The sequence below is a fragment of the Chinchilla lanigera genome, unplaced genomic scaffold (genome assembly GCF_000276665.1).
Source record: "Chinchilla lanigera isolate Chin_1 unplaced genomic scaffold, ChiLan1.0 scaffold00061, whole genome shotgun sequence".
Classification (NCBI taxonomy): Eukaryota; Metazoa; Chordata; class Mammalia; order Rodentia; family Chinchillidae; genus Chinchilla; species Chinchilla lanigera.
The window spans coordinates 9455778-9466705 of NW_004955462.1; the positions used below are offsets into that span (position 1 = coordinate 9455778).

Consider the following 10928-nt stretch of genomic DNA (forward strand, 5'->3'; position numbering starts at 1 on the left):
TTTTTTTTTTTTTTGTACCGGGAATTGAACTCATGACCTGAGGCTTGCCAGACAAGCGCTTATGCCGCTGAGCTATATCCCCAGCCCTCAGCTGATTCTTGACTCTTGTCACAGAAAAGGAATTTCAGGACCCGTTGATGAGGGGCATAGGCAGTGTGAGGCCGGGTTAGAAAGCAAGGGAGGATGGGAAAGGACAGGTCATCCTCCGGGGGCTCGCTCTGAAGGTCAGGCTGGCCTCTCACTAAAGCCCAAGGCCCGCTTTCATGGAGCGGCTGGGTGGGCCGGGTCTGATTCGTCATCACCTCAGCTCCAGTTTCCCAGCTGCAGAGAAACCCTTATGGCTTAGGGCCACCTTGGTCCAGGTGAGATGAGGGGGATCTCACCTCACTGGGTGGTCTGCACGGCTCTGCTCTTTTGGACCCTGAGGTGATTGCACGGTTAGGACCATGGCTGGAAACTCCCAGGCTGTGCTCCAGGGGCCTGTGGGACTGGATATTGTAACCGCTGGCAAATGGATGTCTGTACAATCCTGAAAATTGCTCTAGTTACTCCTATCTTGGTGTCCTCAGTCTTGAGGTGGATGGGACGGGCCAGGTAAATTTAGGGCTAAGAAAGGCTATAATACAGACTCTCCTCAAATAATGAACAGGGTATGTGCAGAGCTGGGCAGGGCTGTGACCCAAGGTGTTAAGGTAATGTTGTGGTTTGGGGTTTTTGCAAGGGGAACAATATAGTACAGGACACATAATTTATAAGATTATTTTATAATAGTCACCCAGAGAATCATACAAAGAGAGTGCAGGAAATCTGTCCACACACTAACAACCAAGGAATTCAGCTGAGGGCCTGGGTCCTATGGTAATGTCCTACAAGAGTTCAGCTGAAGACCTAAAGCCCACAGCAATGCCTCCCACGAATATAACTGGAGGCCCAGAGCCCACAATAAAGTGTATACAAACCTGTTCCACGGATCTGTGCTGGGAAGGCCCGAAGGTCAGTGGTGGGAGCTAGAAAGCCTATGCCAGCGGGATGAAGGATCTGTGCTAGCAGGCTGAGGGATCTGCACTGGAGTCAGGAAACGATGCTCAAAGTAAGAGCCAGAGCTCCCCCGAAAAGTCCCACAGCCATCGTCAGCCACAGTGGGGTCCCGAGCTCCTCTGATGATGAGGACAGCTGAGTTCCATCAGGAAAGCCAACGTGACGAGCTTCTCCAGGAGACTGAGCAGGGCACCATCTTCCCCTCTGGAGCCGGGAAGCGATGCTCACAGTGAGGACCAGAGCTCGCCCAAAGTGAACTGAAGCCATTCGCAGTGACAACAAGGTCCTGAGCTCCTTGGACAATGAGAACAGCCGAGTTCATCAGCAAAGCCAGCGTGACAGTCTCCTCCAAGAGAACCAACAGCTCCCTACCGCTTCTACCCACTCGCAACAGACTCTCAGCTCCCAATAGCCTTACTTCTTCTTCTCCAGTTCTGCCTCTTATGCTGCTGGCAACAGTCCTCAGGTGGGCCTCCTACACCCAGCACCATGCTTATTAAGTTCAGCTGGGGGTTACAAGTTGCCCACCAGCTGTCAATCCACCGCAGGTAATTAGGGAAACAAAAAGTTGAGTTTCCTTGCCTGCTTTCTACCTCTCTGTATTTCTTCTATCCTGCTGCCTGGTGACCCGATCTGCACCTTGAGGGTCAGCATGTGAATTTGGGGGAACACAATTCAGTCAGAGAAATTATGTTTGGAAGAAAATCTGTGCCCAGGGTTCATCTTCTCTGCTCATCCCAAACCTTTCCTCTGATCACCCCCAGACCCACCCGGGCCAGGGCATTCAGCAGCGGCAGTTCCTAGTCCTAGCCCACGCTCTTCAGGGTGCGCTTGTGCAGACCTTGCCCCGCTCAGAGGTATCCAGGTAAGGGACAGGAGCAGCTGAACTCCAGCCCACTCACTCGCATGCCCTGCTCTGAGCAGCGTGCCCAGCCCAAATCACAGCTGTGCTCTGGGCTGGTGGCACCGTCAGCCACTTCCTACTCTCGGTGCCTTTGCTTCCCCTGCATGGACATGCAGAGAGGACAAAAAGGACCAGGGAACCCTGGGCTGGGTGGCTCGTGGGACAGCAGCATAGCAGAGCTGACCTGGGTCCTGCCCCAGCTGTGCCCTACCTGTGTGCGGCCAGGCAGCGCTCTCTGCTTCTCTGAGCCTCAGGCTCCTCTGCGGAGCAGGGGAGGACCAGCAAAGATGTTCAGGGACAGCTCAGCGAGGTGCCGGACTCAGCGGTGGTCGTTGTTGATAGGACTTGGGGAGGAGGAAACTTCCTGCCTCGTTGGCCCCAAACGGCACCCTGTCTGGGAGCCCCGAAGAAGGAGAGTTAGCCTCCAAATCAAGCGCACCACTCTGCCACGGTGCTGCCTGGGTTCAAACCCCAGCTCCATCCCCACGCAGCCATTTCATCCCTGACAGGCTTCCTCCTCTGGGCGTGCCACGGGGATTCACCCCTCAGGTGGGGAACGAGAACAGTGTCTCTTTGGTTTGTAGGAAGAATTTAAGTTACCACATAAAAAGCACACAGAGCACTGTCTGACATGTCAAGCACTCAATAAATACTATTGCCTTCCTTTGCTTCAAACAGCAGTCGGTGGTGATTTATAGACTGAGTTTTCTCAAAAACAGAAGTTATGCCGGATGTGACGTGGCATATCTGTGGTTTCAGCTTCTCAGGAGGCTGAGGCAGGAGGCTCACAAGTCCAAGGCCAGCCAGAGCTCCTCAGGAGGCCAAGGATGAAACCCAAGACAGACATGTTAACATCTACTTCGTACGCTGCAAGGTCAGGAATGACTTGAGACCACTGTGTCGGTAGGAGCATACAGGCGCGAAGAACCTGGGACATAATGCCTTTGTGAGGTCGCACTTGTCATGTGTGAGCTGAGGACACCCTCCCTCACTGAGCCTAGGGGACACTGTCTGGGGTCCCGAGGCAGGGTCAGACCAATCTGGCTCAGAAACGAAGCCCTGGGTCCCGCAGTTCCGCAAAATTGCCGCTAGGGGTCCCCGTGGGATCGCATCGCAGCGCTCAGCTAACACTGCGTGTGCCAGAACAGGAGAACGCGACTCCAGCCCTTTTTGAGCGCCAGACCCGCTGCCCCGCTGGGATCCAGCCCCTGGGCACCGCGCGTCCTTCCCTTTAAGCTGGTGGCCATGCTGACGGACTGTCCAGGGCTAATGCTGGCACCCACACGTCCCCAGAATTGGCCCCTGGGGCTTGCTCCTGTTAGGTAGGTAGACGTGAGTGGCCTCAGGGGTAAGGGGAGGGCGCAAAATAACCTGCTTTACTTGTAATAGTTAAGAAACGAAGACCTCGGTGTCTAAAACATGCATAGCTGGGCACTAGGTTTCAAACCCAAAGCAGAGCCTCTATTTCTAGAACAAGGTACACCCATTCCTGGTCCCCATAGCTTATGGGCCGTGGTATCAGGAAAGGAAATGGTCTCTAAAGATCCTCCCACCTTGGCATGGGACCTGTTTTAAGTTAAGAATTTCTTTCATAAGTTTCTTTCTTAAATTTCTTACCTGATTAAGGCCCCCGGAGGAGCACTGGCCATCTGAAAGAGACAGAAAGACATTTTGCACTTCCAAGGTAATTCTAAGTAAAACGTGGAGAAGCATCCTGATTTCCCCAGTTCTCCAGATCCCAGAAGTGCCTCTTGTGTGCATAAAGAGACATCCAGGCTTCCACCAGGGGCAGGAGCTTCCGTGGCACTGCCCACCTGCTCACTTAAAGATGTAACTCTCTCTGCTTTGCAGTAAACGCTGCCCACACTTCTGCAGGGCCGCCTATGCATCTTGACTGCATTCTTTCCTCACGGGCACAAGGGGCCCAGGTGGTCCTCCAGGGTCTGTTTCTCCTGGTGTCAGGACCCAGCTTCCCAGTGACAGTCAGGATATACAGGACCTTATAGGCTGAGAGCCTGACCCTCCTGTAGAAGTGCCGACATCTGCTCCCTCCAGCCGTGAGGAGCAGGGTGGGGGGCGGGCAGAGCACACCCGTGCCTCCCCTCTGGGCTCCCTGGGCAGGGTGCACAGCGGAGGCAGGAATCATGGTACCTCGACACAGTTTCCAGTGGAAGACACCTGGCAGGACCTTTAGTTCAGCTCCTTTGTCTTGCAATGGAGAACATCAAGGCCCCCCTGAGAGGGTCAAGGTCACAGCACACGTGAAGTACAAAGCTAGGACCAGATCCCAGGCTGGGCCATTCCCAGAGCAGCCATTTTCTGTCACACAGTGGGGGAGGGGGTGAGCTGACTTTATGCTTCGGAGTCTGGCAGTATCTGTTCCCAGCCAAGCCAAGGCAGACACGTGAGTTCAGACGCTGAGCTCAAGAAGAACTGAGGAGGAAGTGAGTAGATCCCTACTCTGGGGATGCGGGGACTGTCCTTCCTGCAGGGACCATGATTCCACTCCTCGTTTGGGGCTCCCTCGACTCCTAGAAGAGTTATGCACAGAGCTTAGGCTGCCTAACATTTCCTAACTCTCTGGCGACCTTTCCCTAAACAGCCCTGGGGGAGGGAGCCAGCATCACTGGACAGGCATATGGCCTGTGTCATTTTAATCATTTCTCCAACAGTGCAGCGGAGCCAGCAGAGGGCGCCAAAGCAGGAGGAAGAGTTTCAGATATTTCCTGCCTTGTTCAGAAACAACGCGGGGGCTTGCGGCTGTGGCTGAAATTTGGACCTGGGTCTGCCTGTTCTGAGGCTCTTGTTGTCCAATACCGTGGACTACCACCTAAAAAACTCGAGTTCCAGTTATAACTCAGCTTGGTGGCTTTGGGCAAATTCTCAATTTCCTCAACTATAAAGTGGAAACTGTACATCAGTAGTGACCATCTCACTGAGTCATCAAAATTGAAATGACAAAGTATATGACAGTGCAATGCACATTGAAGGTTCCCCCTTAAAGCAAAAAGGCTCATTTTCCAGTGGAAAGTTTGGGGCTGTCAACGCAATACTTAGTGGGCTGTAATTCATCTTCTCTGTTCCTTGTACCTGTTTAATCTTACCCACACCACCAGCTTGTTCTTGCCATCTTTTGCTTTATTTTTGCCTTTTATATCTTTGTGCACTACTTTATTTTCATTTATTTTTCTGGTGTGTTTGAATGTTTTGCCTCCTTAATATTGTGCTGAAAACCCAAAATTCGGTGGCTTAATTTTCTTATGGACAGTTGGTCATCTGAAAGGAAGGACCCAGTGGAATTACCTCCCACCTGTGTGGTTCAGGCCAACTACGATGTTTGTTGACCTGTCTTCAGGGGCCATGCTGTTCCAGCAACTGCAGTAATCAAGACTATTCCAAACACAAGTTACAGAATCGAAGAGGTTAGTGGCCCATGAAGTGGAAAGACCATGGAGAAGGCCTTCAGGGGTGGCATCTGTGAATGCAAGAAATGTTCTACCTGAATGGGTCCCCTTCTGCTCTGCCCTCCTCCATGTTGGCTCCATCCCTGGGCAAACTTCTCCAGTTGGTGGGAGATGGATATGATGCACACCTGATCTTCACAGAGAAGGAGGGAGGGGACATCTTTTCCAGCTGGGACTGTGAGAGACAGGGTTCTAGGATGGCCTCCAAGATTTCCCTACCTTAGTTCATATGCCCTGTGGGGTCCCTCTGGCTGTGGGAGGGACTGTAAAGAGGATAGCTAGCACATTCTGCCGTAGTGAATGGCAGAGGGGCAGATTAGCCTGGGTGGACCTGGCCTAATCAGGCAACCCCTTTCCAAGCAGTTCTCTCCAGCTAGTTTCAGGAGTGTAAGGCAGAGAGATGCACTGTGATTGGCTCAAGAGAAAGCAAACAACCGTGTCATGAATTGCTGAGGGGGTCATGTTGCAAGGTGTCCTCTGGGATCAGAGTCCCTAGCCAACAGCAGAGAAACAGGGGCCCAGTCTTACAATTTAGGGAAATAAATCTAACATCCATCGAGCTTGGAAGAGAATGCTGAGCTTCAGATCAGAACTGTAGCCTCAGCTAACACCCTGGTTTCAGCTAAGTATCTCGGTGGAAAGCCTAGCCATGCCACTGACTTCTGAGCTACATTATGGTGAGACTACAAATGTGTGTTGTTGTGAGCCACTAAATTAATGATCATTTGTTATGTGGTAATAGAAAGCTCATACAATTTCCAAAATTCCCTAGTATTAGTTAGACTGTTTTGGTTGCAAGCAACAGAACCAACTTTGGGTAACAAGCAAAAAGTAGGTTTACTGAAACAGTGTCCATAGGATCAGGAAACATGAATAGTGAGAAGTGAGGACTGTGATTGTAATGGATTGATAACTGATGGTTGGCCTGTGATCCCCAACTGAACTGAGTAAGAGTGGTGCTGAGTGTGGGAGGCCCACCTGGGGATTGTTGCCATCAGCATTAGAGGCAGAACTGGGAAGGATAAAGCATTAATTATTAAAACGTTTGTTTTCTGCCTACTTGTTCTAGTTACATTCTTGATCCTGGCTCAACAAAAGGTGATTGTGATTGGTGATCGGGGCTGCAGTCCAAGAGGCTGTAAGCTCCCTTATCCCAGACTTTTGCCTCTCTTGTTTTCTTATCTCTCTTTTTCTGTTCATCTTCGAGCTCCTCGTTCTTGGGACTTGTCGCTATAGATAGAACGACAGAACAGCTCCTGGGATGAACCCAAGCAAGAGAAATGAGTACAGGTATTTCCAGGCCTTGCTTCACTCTTTTAAGATTTAAATTCCAGAGAGAGCAGATGATGTGTACTCTTATCCCTGGCTCCTGCCTTCTTTCTCTGCTTTCTGTCTGTTTGAGGTGAGCAGCTTTCCTCCACCAGGCCCTTTCTGACTTGGAACCAGACAGCCATAGGCTGAACCCTCTGTAACCATAAGCCAAATTAAGCCTCTCCTCTTTTACACTGTGGGAGTCTGGTGTTTTGTCTCAGGGATGCGAAAGTGACTAAGACAGCAAGTGTAGACAAGGATTCACAGTGAAGAGAAGTTTGTACCAGGTTTGAAAACCAGTTTCTCAAGGTAGAAAAAGAAGGAGGATGGTTTTTCAGGCAAAGGGGTCCTTGGAAACAAGTGTGTTCCACTTGTTTGAGTGTTCCAGGAGGAGGGGCCAGTACACAGATCGTGCTCCTGACATGATGCTGAAAAGTCTAACGCCCATTAATGATTAAAAACCCTGAAGAAAATTGGAATAGATTGTCTTTATCCAATCTGATAAAAGCTATCTATGACAAACCAATAGCCAACATCATACTAAATGGACAAAACTGAAAGCATTCACTCTAAAATCAGCAACAAGTCCAGGATGTCCATTGTCACCACTCTTATGCAATATAGTTCTGGAAACATTAGTCAGAGCAATTAAGAAAGAAGAAAATGAATACGGATAAGAAAGAAAGAAGTTAAAGTATCATTATTTGCAGATAACACAATACTCTACATAGAAGACCCCCAAAATTTTACCAAAATATTTCTAGATTTAATAACTACATTCAGTAGCATAGTTGGATACAAAGTCATCAGTCAAAAGTCAATAGCCTTCCTGTACAGAAGTAAACTCATGGAGAGAGAAATTAGGGAAACAACAGCTTGACAATAGCATGCCCCCAAAATGAAATACCTAAAAATCAATCTGATGAAGGAGGTAAAAGACCTCTACATTGAAAATTACAGTACTCTGAAAAAGGAAATTTAAGGGAATATCAGAAAATGGAAAGATATTCCTTATTCTTGAGAAGGAAGAACGAATATAGTGAAAATGGCCATACTTCCAAAACTGTTTTATAGACTTAATGCAATTCTGATCAAAATTCTAATAACATACCTCACAGAATTAGAGAAACAATCCTAAAAATCATTTGGAATCAGAAGATACCTAGAATGGCAAAAGCAATTCCAGGCAACAAAGGCAAGGCTGAAGCCAGCATAATCCCTGACTTGAAATTATACTACAAAGCTACTGCGATAAAAACCACATGGTGCTGACAAAAAAACAGGATCATTGAAATAGATTAGAAGATGAAGAAGCAATTCCAGACATACTCAGTTACCTTATCTCTGATGAAAGTGCCAAACACATTCACTGTAAGAAAGATAGCCTCTTTAATAAACGGTGCTGGAAAAACTGGCTTTCTCCATGCCAAAGATTAAAACTAGACTCATATCCTTCACCATACACTAAACTAAAATCAAAATGGATCAAAGATCTAAATATTAAAACAGAAACACTAAATCTGTTGGGAGATAGTATACATGGAACTCTTGAAGACATTAGTATAGGCAAAGATTTTATGAACAAAACCCTGATCACACAGGAACTATCACATAGAATCAACAACTGGGATCTCATCTTATTGAAAAGCTTTTGCAAAGCAACAGTAACCATCAGCAGAGTGAAGAGAGAACCCACGGTGTGGGAAAATTTTTTTTCCAGCTGTTCTTCAGACATATACAAAGAATATATGAAGAACTCAAAAAAAATCAGACCCACCAAATTTAAAGACCCAGTTTAAAAATGGGCATCTTAAATGAATAGGCGCTTCTCAGATGAAGAGGAAGAAATGGCAAATAAATATATGAAAAAATGTTCAACGTCACTAGTCATTCGAGAGATGCAAATTAGAGCAATGCTGAGATTCCATCTCACTCCAGAAAAAATGGCTATTATTAAGAAATCAACCAATAAAAAATGCTGGTGGGGCTGTGGGGCAAAAGGAACCCTTCTGCACTGTTGGTAGGAGTATAGACTGGTGCAACCACTGTAGAAATCAGTGTGGAGATTCCTCAAAAAATTAAAACTAGGCATTCCCCTTCTTGGTATCTTCCCAAAAGAATTAAAAACTTCATACCACAGTGATATATGCACACCCATGTTTATAGCTGCACAGTTTGTAATAGCTAAATCTTGGAAACAGCCCAAATGTTCATCAACTGGTGAATGTATAAGGAAGATGTTGGGTTTTGATACAATGGAGTACTACTCTGCCATAAAGAAGGATAAGCTTAAGACATCTGTAAGTAAACGGATGCACCTGGAGACCATACTGTTAAGTGAAATGAACCAGGCACGTATGTGTAAATACCACGTGGTTTCTCTGGTGTGAGAAAATGAAAGTGCTAATAGGGACCAAAATGTATAATAAATATTGGGAAATGGGAAGAAAATGTTCAAATGAGAAGGGGAACAAGGGAGGGGGAGGGAAAAGGAAAGAAGGGACAGGAAAAATAGAATAGAAGGAAAAAATGGAAACAAAGCTTTTATACATAAAGAGGGGAAGAAGGCCTGAAGGGAGGGGAGGGAAATGGGAAAAAAGAAGAATCAAGATGCACCATGTACAGGTACAAATTCCCTAGGATGTATGATTTTCACTTGGTATGTCTAAAATGTACCAATAGAACAAAAATAAAAATAAAAAAATTATTTAATATATATTCTTTTTGCCTAGCTTCTTTCACATGATATGATTTTGAGATTTACCCATGTTGTGTTTACCAGTTTACTCCTTATTATTGTTTAGTATTCTTTAGTTTAATGGATGTACCATGATTTGTTTTTCTGTCTCACTATGGAGTTCAGGCTGGCCTTGAACTCACCACGTAGCCCAGCTGGCCTTGAACTCACAGAGGTCCTCCTGCCTCAGCCTCCCAAGTGCTAGGATTGCAGGCATGTGCCACCATACCTGGCGTTTTAAGAAACTGCCAAACTGTTTTTCAAAATGGTTGTACCATCCCCACCATTAATGTAAAAGAGTTCCCCCATTGTACCGAGTTGAAAGAGTTCTTTATATAATCTGAGTATGAGTTCTCTGTTTGATATTTGTGTTTGTGAATAATTTTTCTTTGTTTATGGCTTGCCTTTACATTTTCCTGATGGCGTCTTTTTAAATTTTTTTTTGAGACAGGGTCTTACCGTGGTACAAGCTGGCCTTGAACTCATGGCAGTCTCCCTGCCTCTGCCCCCAAGTGCTGGGATTACAGACATGCACTGCCATGATGGTGTCTTTAAATGAAGAAAAGTTTGAAATTTTGATGAAATCAGTTTCCAATTTTTTCTTGTATGATTTGTGCTTTTTTTGTTCTATCAAAGTTTTTTCTCCTATATATTCTTTTAGAAATATTACAGTTTTTGGTCTTACATTTAGGTCTAGGAACTATTTTGGGTAAATTTTGTGTATGGTTTGAAATAAGGTAACCCGTTTATTGTGTGCAAATCATCCAGTTGGTCTAGCACCACTTATTGGTGCATTTATTATTATTTATCATTTTCCCACTGAAGTTTTTTTTTTTTTTTTTTTTTTTTTTTTTTTCTCCGGTACCAGGAACTGAACTCACGACCTTGCGCTTGCCAGGCAGGCGCTTTGCCGCTGAGCTAAATCCCCAGCCCCTCCCACTGAAGTTTTTATTGCACTTTTATTAAAGCAAATCAACTGCTTATGCTTAGGCCTCTAATATGTAAGTACTACATGGTAATTTTATTACTTTGTAATGTTTGATATCTGGCAAAATTAATTCAATTTCCTTATTCTTCTAAAGAATTTTCATGGTTATTCTTTTATTTATTCAGTTTTATATTAAGATATAATTTATGTAACATAAATTGCACTATTTTAAAATGTGCACATAATGGGTTTTAGTATACTTACTCTGTTCTCTGCTATCATGTAATTCTAGAACATTTTCATCCTCCCCTATGGAAACCTCATTCCCATCAGCAATTAGTCCAATTTCCTGTTTTCCCCATTTTCTGCAACCACTAATTCTCTTTCTGGTTGCATGGGTTTGGCTATTCCTGGTATATCATAGAAACGGAGTCATACAGTGTGTGGTCTTTAGTCTGGGATCTTTCACTCACATAATGATTTCAATGTCACCCATGCTTGAAATAGTACCGTGTCCCAGTGTTTTGTTCCTTTCTGTGGCTGTCA

At 45.9% G+C, this 10928-nt stretch overlaps 1 long non-coding RNA gene across 1 annotated transcript; it reads left to right on the top strand.

The window, feature by feature from the left end:
• Positions 1-2931: 2931 nt before the first annotated feature.
• Positions 2932-4862, top strand: LOC102023988. Its single transcript, XR_263112.1, has 3 exons — positions 2932-3264; positions 3569-3626; positions 4615-4862. It is a non-coding gene; the product is annotated as an uncharacterized LOC102023988 (long non-coding RNA).
• Positions 4863-10928: the final 6066 nt, after the last annotated feature.